The sequence below is a fragment of the Papaver somniferum genome, chromosome 9 (genome assembly GCF_003573695.1).
Source record: "Papaver somniferum cultivar HN1 chromosome 9, ASM357369v1, whole genome shotgun sequence".
Lineage (NCBI taxonomy): Eukaryota > Viridiplantae > Streptophyta > Magnoliopsida > Ranunculales > Papaveraceae > Papaver > Papaver somniferum.
The window spans coordinates 46,632,893-46,643,614 of record NC_039366.1 but is presented as its reverse complement, the minus strand read 5'-3'; the positions used below and the strand labels follow the sequence as shown (position 1 = coordinate 46,643,614).

Below are 10,722 nucleotides of genomic sequence, written 5' to 3'. Positions count from 1 at the left end.
AGCAATAATAATGGATGCATTACTTGTTATGCACCCGAGAAAATAGATGCATAAGTTATTATGCATCAGAAAAGATGGCTGCATAATTCATTTATGCTAGTTAACACTTAAATCAACAAAAGAAAAATAGTTGCATAACCTATTATGAAGCTATAAAAAGTTACTGCATTATCTATTATGCAATCGAAAAAATAACTGCATAATTTGTTATTCATTTCTTTTTTGTCGAAATGTTAATTTTTAGATTTATACAAGTTTTTAGTGGTGCATAATCAAATTAGTGGATGTATGAACCAAAATATGGTTGCACAATGCGTTATGCGTCTTTTGTTTTGACTACATAATGTGTCATGCATCATTTTTTTGTTAGAATGTTATTTTTAGACATATACATCGTTTTAGTGGTTGCACAACCTAACTAGTTGATGCATAAACCAAAATATGGTTGCATAATTTGTGATGCATTCTTTGTGGTATCTGCATAATGTGTTATGCATCCTTTATGGTGGCTGCATAATGGTGGTGTATCAAGTTTTCAAAATTTCTTCCTAAAAATGATAATCACCTCCATTTTTCGTAAAAATTCAAATTTGATATTGTTATTTGTGCTCGTTTTGTAGAGCCCTTTAAAAACTTTGCAACGAGATAAAATTTGTAAAATTCCAAGACACGGTTTTTTAGATGTGTTATATTCAAGTTTGCATACCAATTATACTCCTGAAAAAATAGGATGCATAACGAGTCATGCAGACTCTTTACTGAGCAGATAGAAAATCCAAAATTTCTTCCTTTTACAAGTAATTATATTAAGGGAAACTTTGTCTTGTTACTCACTTTTTATGATTTTGAATAACTATGAGTGTCACGGTAGTTGAAAAGTATTTTGGACCTACCAATAGGAATAATATATTTTTTGGGCCTTAGCCTAATTTTCCCTTGTTTCTTCTACAAAACTTAGCCGCTTTCTCGGCCATACCGTTCTACCATTAAGTTCTCTTTCTGAGATATCCAAATCTATGACAGTAAAAGTACAAGCCTTGCTTTGAGGCCACATGAGCATGTCTTTACCCGTTAAAGGAAAGTTCAAAAATTTCCAAATATTGTCCCGGGTGGAAACAGACCTACAAAACTGGTTTTCCGAACTCAAGGCGTGCTAATCAATGAAGGGGAAATAATCGTTTGGTCCCTTTTTAAGTGGTCCCAAGTCTGTTTGGTCCTTTAAGAAAACGAGTTTTCTGATTGGTTCATAATTAATTAAAAATATTAAATAGACAAAAACACCCTTCCATACTATTTTATCATTAATTTGCGTAACTCTTCTATTCCATAATTATTTGAGTTCATGCTCTCTAATAAACTCTGAACTTCCTACTCCCTCTGTTTTTGAAAGACCGTCCTCTACTTCATTTTGGTTTATTTCAAAATTGTGTCCAGCTTTTGTTTATGGACGTATTTTTTCAATGATCTCTCCAATACACCCTTAAACCTTTTATATTTATAAATTTTTTTTTAATGGGACCCAATCTAAAAATCTATATAATTAAGGAAACACATTAATTCTATATTCCTTTTAAAAGACAATATATATGGTTTCAAATTAAATTCCTTATAAAGTTTATCCTCCATAAGTATACAATCTTTTTATCTCTATATTTTTTTCGTCTCTTTTCTTTTTTGCAAAAATAGGATATGTTTTAATTTTATTTCTTTTATTTCCAATTTACAATTCCATATCAATTTTTGGAAGTTTTTATTATTAACATTATAATTGAACTAAATTAGGCAAGTACTTGAGGGTAGACATGTAAACTACAATGGTCTTCTTAATATCTTGACAAAGTCAAACCGGACTATCTTTGTGAAACGGAGGGAGTACTTATTTTCGTACAAGAGTTCATTAAAATTATCTTGGCAATGACATTGTCGAAGATTGGTCTTTGCTTGGTCACGTAAGTATGCAGAGATGTGCACCAACACTTTAGCACCACTGTCAACTTTGTTAGCACATTTCCAAGTGGCCGTGTCTGTAAAATGAAACCGAATTTGCATGAACGAGTTTATAAAAAGACATACAATATCCATTTGATGTTCATCAAGTGAACACGTAATAAAACCAAACTAAAAACACATATGAAAACAGAGTTCATTCTTTAAAATGAACACAAAGAAAAACTTCATTATTAGGACAAAAAAAACAAAAAAAAAACAGAGCTCATTCTTTCAAATGAACACATAACAAGAACAAACCAAATTCGAAGTATAATAGAATTCACTCTTTAAAATGAACACCCAACAAAACTTCCATTTTTATGAACAAAAACATAGTTCATTCATTCAAATGGACACATAATAAAACCAAAACTAAAACAGAGTTCATTTTTTCAAATGAACACCTAATCAAAGTTCATTATTATGAACAAAAAGCAGATTTCATTCTTTCAAATGAACACCTAATTAGAACAAACTAAATCAAAACTAGAACAAAGTTCATTCTTAAAAATGAATACATAACAAAAAAAAAGAGTTCATTCAATCGAATGAACACATAACAAAAATTTCATCGTTGTGAATAAAAAACCGAGTTCATTCTTTCGAATGAACACCTAATCAAAAACACAGATCTACAAAAATTGAAAAATGATAAGATGATTTACAGAGATTAAATGAAAATCACGAGAAAATCAAATCAATCTTTGTAAATCGTCTCTTTACAATCTTCAAATCTTCATAATCATCGAATCCTCAACAACAAAAACAACTCGTCTTCATCGTCTCCATCATCTTCAACATCAGAGAAGAAAAAACACAAATCTTCATCGTCTTCAACAGCAGTAAAATCGATCTAGTAATCTTCAAATCAATCTTTATAGATCTAAAAATCAATCGTCTTCATCATCATCATCACCATCGTCGTTTCTTTATCAACAAAAAGAAAAGAAAAAAACAGAGAGAAAGTAGATCTAGAAACATAAGGAGAGAGAAAACAAAAATAAAAATGATTCCCCTGTCTCTTAATAACTGAGTATATATATGGTCCCAAAAGGGTATTTTTGCCACTATCAAAAGACAATTACATCATCCATGACGTCATCCCGCATGGATACTGTCCACCCTATGACCAAACAATAATTTCTAAGACCAAACAGTATTATATATTTTAAAAAAGGACCAAACAAACAGTTGACTAGGTTAATTGGACCAAAATCACTCTATTATATAATTTATAGGACTAAATGGTAGTTTCTACATCAATGAAATGATCACAGAGTCGTTAAGATTACGATAAAGGAATCTGTTAAAGGGATGGAAAGGCTTCTCAAAACTTCCTCTGGTCAAGTTCTCCCGTTAAAGAAATTCTAAGATTGTCTTGAGCTCTTCATGATGGAATACATAAACCCACTAAAGTAAATTAAGTGTTGTTGAGGGTCGATTGCAGTTCGTTAAAATCGTATAAGAAAACTCATAGCAACTGATTTCCATTTAAGTTGCAAGCAAAGGTTAGACCTTGGTATAAAACTTGAAAATAACCCGGTGTTCATCCGTCTGATGGTGCAATTTAGGTTCTGCAAAGGCAGAGGTCACCCTCGCTGACGTTGAGAAATGGTATAAAATTCCATATAATGTTCTTAGGTAAACATCCTAGTGTGATTCATCACCAATACATTAGTTTCAGTTGAAACTATGAATGCATAATTTAGAGATAAGGCGATACATGGAACCGTGCCAATGAACATATAATCCCAAGCACCAAGTACCAGGCTAGCAACATCAATTTCTATACATAAACCTATCTCCGATTTTTACTTAAATGGACAAAAATAAAGCAAAGCAAAGAACAAATCTACAGTCCTTTTCCCTAAAATACCTATCAAGATATTCTTTCCCATACCACTCCCGGTTGAAAATTGTACGCAATTATTTCCCAAACAATGAAATGTGTGAAAATCCTATAATCTTTGGACAACTGTTATCCCCCTAGACCAGTAATGCGTTGAAATACATTACTGATTTATGCTGACAAACAATTACCCAAAAAAAATCATGCTTACCGAAGTGCATCACTCAATTAGACATCGACAGGTGAATATGGTCACCCTTGCTATAACGCTAGCTGCATCAACATAAGGCAAAGTTTTTTTTTTTTTTTGGTCAATCAACATATTTTGATTTATTCGTATCAAAATCGTGATTACATGATCGCTTACATGAATAACAAAAATATCAAGATACAAGATAATCAAAACCCTAATACAAATAAAGATATCAATTACAAGTAAATCACAAAGAAAAAGACCCATAAACCGCAACAATATCCAATTTCTGTGCATGTAATAGGGAAAAATGATAATATTATCCGGAATCGATTCCGACCATTTAATCGATTCCTTCAATAAGAGATGCTCCTAAAGGAAAAGAGTAATTTTCCCGTAATCTTGTAAACCCAAACATACACGGATGCCATAAATCCCTTCGATTGAATATGGATTCAAAACGATACCTTGTTGTTGGTTGTTATAAGGAAATCCACATCTTCAAGGTTTTAAGATCTTCATCTCTGAAAGTGTGGATCTAGTATACCAGACGTGTTATTTACCATTTTTAGAAAGTTTGTATAAAGGGTTTTTCACGTCTCAACGAACTTTCCTCTTTTAGACATATATTCATTAGCATCAGATATTTACGCTTAGAATTTTTCTTGGATCTGTTGACATAATCCTTGACTTTAAGATGATTAGAACACAATGAACTATGGGGTCCATATATGAAGGCCAGGATAACCCATTGTATGTGTTTGACAAGAAAATCTTGTTTATTATGCAAAATTTTCGCAAGAAAAGGTGACATTAAAGATGGATAAATGAAACACGGGGACGAAAGGAAGAGATTCAGAATCACCCACAACGGACTGAACAACAATCTTACTCCACCAAATAATGATATGTTGGGACCTTAATCCCACATTGGTAGATAAAGTTTAATTGGATAGTTTATAAGTCAATAAGATCCCTCATCTAGTCAACCGGTTTTCGAGTTGAGTTCTACCCATAGGCTTATGACGAGTTAGGGTTGATACCCTAACATTTGGTATCAGAGCCAACCACCATGACCCATGCCCCCCCCCCCACCCCCACAGAAGGGGTGACCTATAGGCTGAATTAAGGTGTAGGGGCACCTATATATGGACGTAGTTGTCACCGCATTGAATACTGATAGTCGAGTGGAGCCGCCATAAGGAAAGGGCTACCACCGGGTCAGTGTCGATAGAGTGGGCCAACAAGGACGTTGGGTCTGGAAGCATGGTGAAATGTTGGGACCTTAGTCCCACATTGGTAGATAGGGCTTAATTGGATAGTTTATAAGTCAATGAGATCCCTCATCTAGTCAATGGGAGGCGAAAATAACAATAATGAAACTCGTACAGAAAAATCGATAACTCACTGATGAGAATCAAAGGTTACAGGAGGATAATTCCCAAAAATCCAACCCATCTGCATGACACACCAGCCACAGAAAAGATGTCGAAGAAGCGAAGAAATGAGCAGCGAGAAATCCCAGAGGACCGAGATGCACGGAAACAACAAGAGCTGATGGAACAATAATTGATGAAGGAAAAGGATCTGGCTTCCAACCAAGTGGTGCTAGACGAGTTGAAAATTTTGGGAGCAATGATCAACAATTCTCAAGGAAATGAAAATGGACGTCAACTAGAAGATGCCATAAAAAAGGCGAAACGCTCGCCACTCAGTGTCGATATTTTATACGCATCGTTACCCCAAAATGTACGGTGCTAACCTTCGGCAGCATCTTCGACGGATCAGGAAATGCAGTTCATCATATCAAAGCATATTGTCGCTTGTTTCTACAATGAGAACATAAAGACAAAATGTTGTGCAAGTATTTTCCTGCTAGTTTGAAAGAAAATCTTTGGCTTGGTTTGATGCTCTTTTGAAGTATTCGATTATGTCATTCCGTGAACTCGAAGGAGTAATCCTTGCAACCTATACGCAGAACAATCTTTTAAGACCGGGGTGGAGAAGTTATTCACCTTGAAGAGAAGACCTAGCGAGAGTTTTCAAAGCCTGGTTACTCGATGGAGAACCCTATGCAGCGAGTTTATGGGACGCGAGTCAGAAGAAAACTTAGTTCTGGCGTTTATTAACGCATTGTTTCCCACAAATTTTTTGTATACCCCCATTTTTAGGTTGAGAGACAAGTTGAAGATGCAAGAATTAAGAGAGCATCAGGAAGAGTACATAGTGTTGGAGGAAATACAAAGAGAGGCGACAACATAATCAGCCCCGACGAAAGAAATTGTCTTGCGAGCCGGCAATCAGCGAGCGACGAATGTAGTAGACGATCCTCCCCAAGCATATTATGGAGACATGTAACGAGACGAACGAATTCAAGGAGACGAACCATTTGCGAATAGGAATTGAATGAGCAATCTTAACATATATCAGAGACCGTGGGAGCATCAACCTGGCGAGGAAGATATAACGAACAAAGAATCGGCAAAAGAAGACCAAACAAACCTAGATTCGAGAACCGAAAACTCTCTAAGCTAAACTAGATTTTGTGTCCGTGCTACGCCGGGCGGCTTCGCAAACTTGGTTCACCAATTCAATCTACAACTACAAATAGAACGGACTGTCTCTTTCTTTGAACCATATTTTTGATTTGGTAAAGCTCGGCTTCGCCTCACCCCGTCCCGATATAATTTGGTAAAGTTGGGTTTCGCCTCGCCCCCTCCCGTCCCGATATGATTTGGTAAAGCTCGGCTTCGTCTCGCACAGTCCCGATATGATTTGGTAAAGCTCGGCTTCGCCTCGCCCAGTCCCGATATGATTTGGTTAAGCTCGGCTTCGCCTCGCCTTGTCCCGATTTGATTTGGTAATGCTCGGCTTCGGCTCGCCTCGTCCCGATTTGACCCGATGCATTTGAACTAAGGATAGACAACTCATCTCATAAGTCAAAGCAACACCTAAAGTTGTTGCTCAGTAAAAAATTTTAAAAAATCACAATCAAGAAAAATGAGCGATTCCAGTCAAAAGTTTCAAAAGGTAAAAAATGAAGACATCTGATTGCACTTTGTTGGCACTTATGATGATTGACATATAACATTAGTAGCAGACAGAGTCGGCACTTATGATGATTAAGCAAAGACTTTCACTGAATGATTGAGCAACAACCAAGGAAAAAAAAATCCATAGCGAAAGTTGCAGAAGCTCAATGGATCACTATATAAAAATGGTTACACTTGGTTTAGCTTATAATGGGACAAATCTCTAAAAATAATGATTGCACGAAAAAGTTAATCTCCACTACGTCTAGCATCAAAATTATTTAGTTGTTCTCTTGCACTTTGGCATAATAACAGCACAGGGAACTACAAAAACTAACTTATACTTTTACAAAATAGCAGTGTCACCATAAGACTACTGTTTGTAAACGATAAGAATTTACGTTTTTGTTTTCCTATTAGGCCGTTCAACCATCAGTTTGAACGATGACACACCTGGGAATTCATATCATGTATAAACCCAATCTGGTATATTTGGTCTTTGCAAATATAAATTCATATCTGACCTCAATTTCCTGGCAATGTTCTCACTGTTTATCTTCATGCATTTGGTGACACTTGTAGACGATAATGTATACTTCCCTGCAAAATTAAGTGAGAGTTCTTTTGTCAAATGTTGGTACCAAGTTTTTCCTTTAAGAAAATAAATAAGAAGCAGAGAGAAAAGTAAGGCAAATACCTTGGTATTTTTTCACAAAGGTCGAGTCAACCGCGACTACGGTGGCCGAAGGGTGACTTTGACTCTTATACTCCTGCTCATTTGGAGAAAAATCTTTAGCAAATTTCAACGCAATTAACCTAGTAAGGCTAACATATTCACAGCTTGGTAGGTTTGAACCTTAGGTTCTCCAAGGCAAGACCACCAGTAATAGGCTATCTAATTCTGAGCATCTTTGTCCATTTATTTGTTGAGCATCCTTTCTAACATCAGCGCCTATGTCCATTTATTTTTAAAAGCAATATGAATTTCTCAACTTTAAAGAGTATGTACCAATGTTATATTCTTCCGTAACTTACAAATACACAACTAATCCAATCTAAAGGGAAACGTTACCTTGATCATCGTGCGACGTGGGAGCTCATATGACTTGGAATTTTAAAAGAAAACCTTAGAATTTCTAAGCAATTTGGGAAGGGGAGGGTGAGTATGCACCAATGTTATATTCTTCTGTGACTTACAAATACACAATTAATCCAATCTAAAGGGAAACATTACCTTGATCATCGGCTTAAAACATTGCGCATCGTACACTATGGGCCGTAAACCTACAATAATAGAAACAAAAAGGTACTGTAACTTTATAAGAGAACGTATCATAATATACCTTCGTCTCATGGTCATTGCTATTGTATTCAAAAGCGGCAATGCTATTTTGGAAAACCATTAAAACACATCATCAAACAAATCAAAAGCAGTAGTTACTAAATTTTCATTTTACCGTTTTCTGCAAAATATGTTTCTTTGCTCAAATTTTGCAGAATTGATTTGGTTGAAACCTAATCTTCCCAAGCATACAGTGACTAATATTACTCATTAATCTCACAAAACCAATCTCAAACATTTATCAAACTAAAAATGTGCCTCTTAGTTTTCTCTTGCCACAAAAGAAAAGGGATCAAGATATTAAACAACCAAAAAATCTAATCCTGCAATGAGACAAACCAAAAAATCAGTTATATACGAATTGAACAACCCATTAACTAAAGATATTAAACCCATTTCCGAAATCGAACGAACATCAGCACTACCATTAATTAATAAACCCTATGACCCTAATATAGATGAACTAATAATTAACCTCTGGTTGATGGACTCAACATAAAAATGAAATTAAACCTAAATTAAATTTACCTGATTCATAGTATCAGTTATGCTAATTGTCCTGATTGATGAATTGGTCCAACTGTTGCTGCTAATTGTTTTTCATCACTCCCTGAAATTAACACCAAAAAATATCCTCTATTGATTGATTAACTATTCATAAGTGATAGAACATAAAGAAACTGATTAATAAGCAGTTTACCTTTCCAAGTAAGGTAATGATCGTCAGTACAAAATCATAAGAATCAGTCTTAGTCATAGCATAGAAAGCTAATCAAATAAAAGTATAAGAAGTGCTCATCAAATAAATCAGAAACCTTTTTTTATAGATTCGCTATAAATCAGAATACGCACATGCACAATTACAACAAACACATCAATTAAACAAAAACCCTTTCGTTCTTCATCTATCACAACCCTAGTTTGTTTCTCTCTGATTTATCACCTCAAACAAAACCCTAACAACCCCTAATCGTTCTCCTTCATCGTCTATACAGCTTCATAAACTGATTTTCTCAATCAATTCTCACGCTCATCTATGAATCCACCAGCAGAAGAAGATGAGGAGAAAAAGAGTGCGACAGAGAAGAATGATTTTTAGGGTTGGAGGAGAAAGTTTTAGGGTTTAGGGTTTAATCTGTTGGTTTTAGGGTTCTTTCTTTCTCTCATGGAAGTTTCTGTTTTTCTGTGTTTATGTTCACAGATTTGTTATTTTTAGGGTTTTTTTATTTTTTTGCGGCAGTTTTTTTTTCTTTATTTTCTCACAGAATATTTGAGAGAAATTTGAAGCTTCATAAACTGATTTTCTCATCAAACAAATCAAGAGTAGTAGTTACTAAATTTTCATTTTACCGTTTTCTGCAAAATATGTTTCTTTGCTCAAATTTTGCAGAATTGATTTGGATTGAAACCTAATCTTCCCAAGCATACAGTGACTAATATTACTCATTAATCTCACAAAAACCAATCTCAAACATTTATCAAACTCAAAACGTACCTCTTAGTTTTCTCTTGCCACAAAATAAAAGGGATCAAGATATTAAACAACCAAAAAATCTAATCCTGCAATGAGACAAACCAAAAAATCAGTTATATACGAATTGAACAACCCATTAACTAAAGATATTAAACCCATTTCCGAAATCGAACGAACATCAGCACTACCATTAACTGATAAACCCTATGACCCTAATATAGATGAACTAATAATTAACCTCTGGTTGATGGACTCAACATAAAAATGAAATTAAACCTAAATTAAATTCACCTGATTCATAGTATCAGTTATGCTAATTATCCTGATTGATGAATTGGCCCAACTGTTGCTGCTAATTGTTTTTCATCACTCCCTGAAATTAACACCAGAAAATATCCTTTATTGATTGATTAACTATTCATATGTGATAGAACATAAAGAAACTGATTAAGAAGCAGTTTACCTTCTAAGTAAGGTAATGATCGTCAGTACAAAATCATAAGAATCAGTCTTAGTCATAGCATAGAAAGCTAATCAAATAAAAGCATAAGAAGTGCTCATCAAATAAATCAGAGCTTATTTGCGTTACCTCCTCCGGTGAAGATCATAATTTGAGTTACCTCTCCTTCAGATCTTAAATTAGCATAATTTCCTCTCGTCAAGAATTCCGTCCAAAGATTCTGTTATTTGCCACCTAAGACGTGCACACGTGGCAGATCCATTATGAGTTAAATGAAATGACAACATTACCCTCATCTTCTACATGAGATATGTTCTTAATTTCACTTGCAACAACAGCGAATGATGTTAGAGTTCGATCGAGTTTCAGTAACACCAAGATAA

General features: G+C 34.8%; 1 long non-coding RNA gene across 2 annotated transcripts; it reads right to left on the bottom strand.

The window, feature by feature from the left end:
- Nucleotides 1-6,131: 6,131 nt before the first annotated feature.
- Nucleotides 6,132-10,468, bottom strand: LOC113309057. Of its 2 annotated transcripts, XR_003340299.1 has the most exons (8): nt 10,343-10,468; nt 10,171-10,252; nt 9,901-9,965; nt 8,934-9,015; nt 8,298-8,347; nt 7,761-7,833; nt 7,588-7,663; nt 6,132-6,943 (listed from the first exon to the last, which is right to left on the bottom strand). It is a non-coding gene; the product is annotated as an uncharacterized LOC113309057 (long non-coding RNA). The 2 variants fall into 2 exon arrangements; XR_003340298.1 differs by lacking the exon at nt 6,132-6,943 and having other exon boundaries at nt 7,218-7,663.
- Nucleotides 10,469-10,722: the final 254 nt, after the last annotated feature.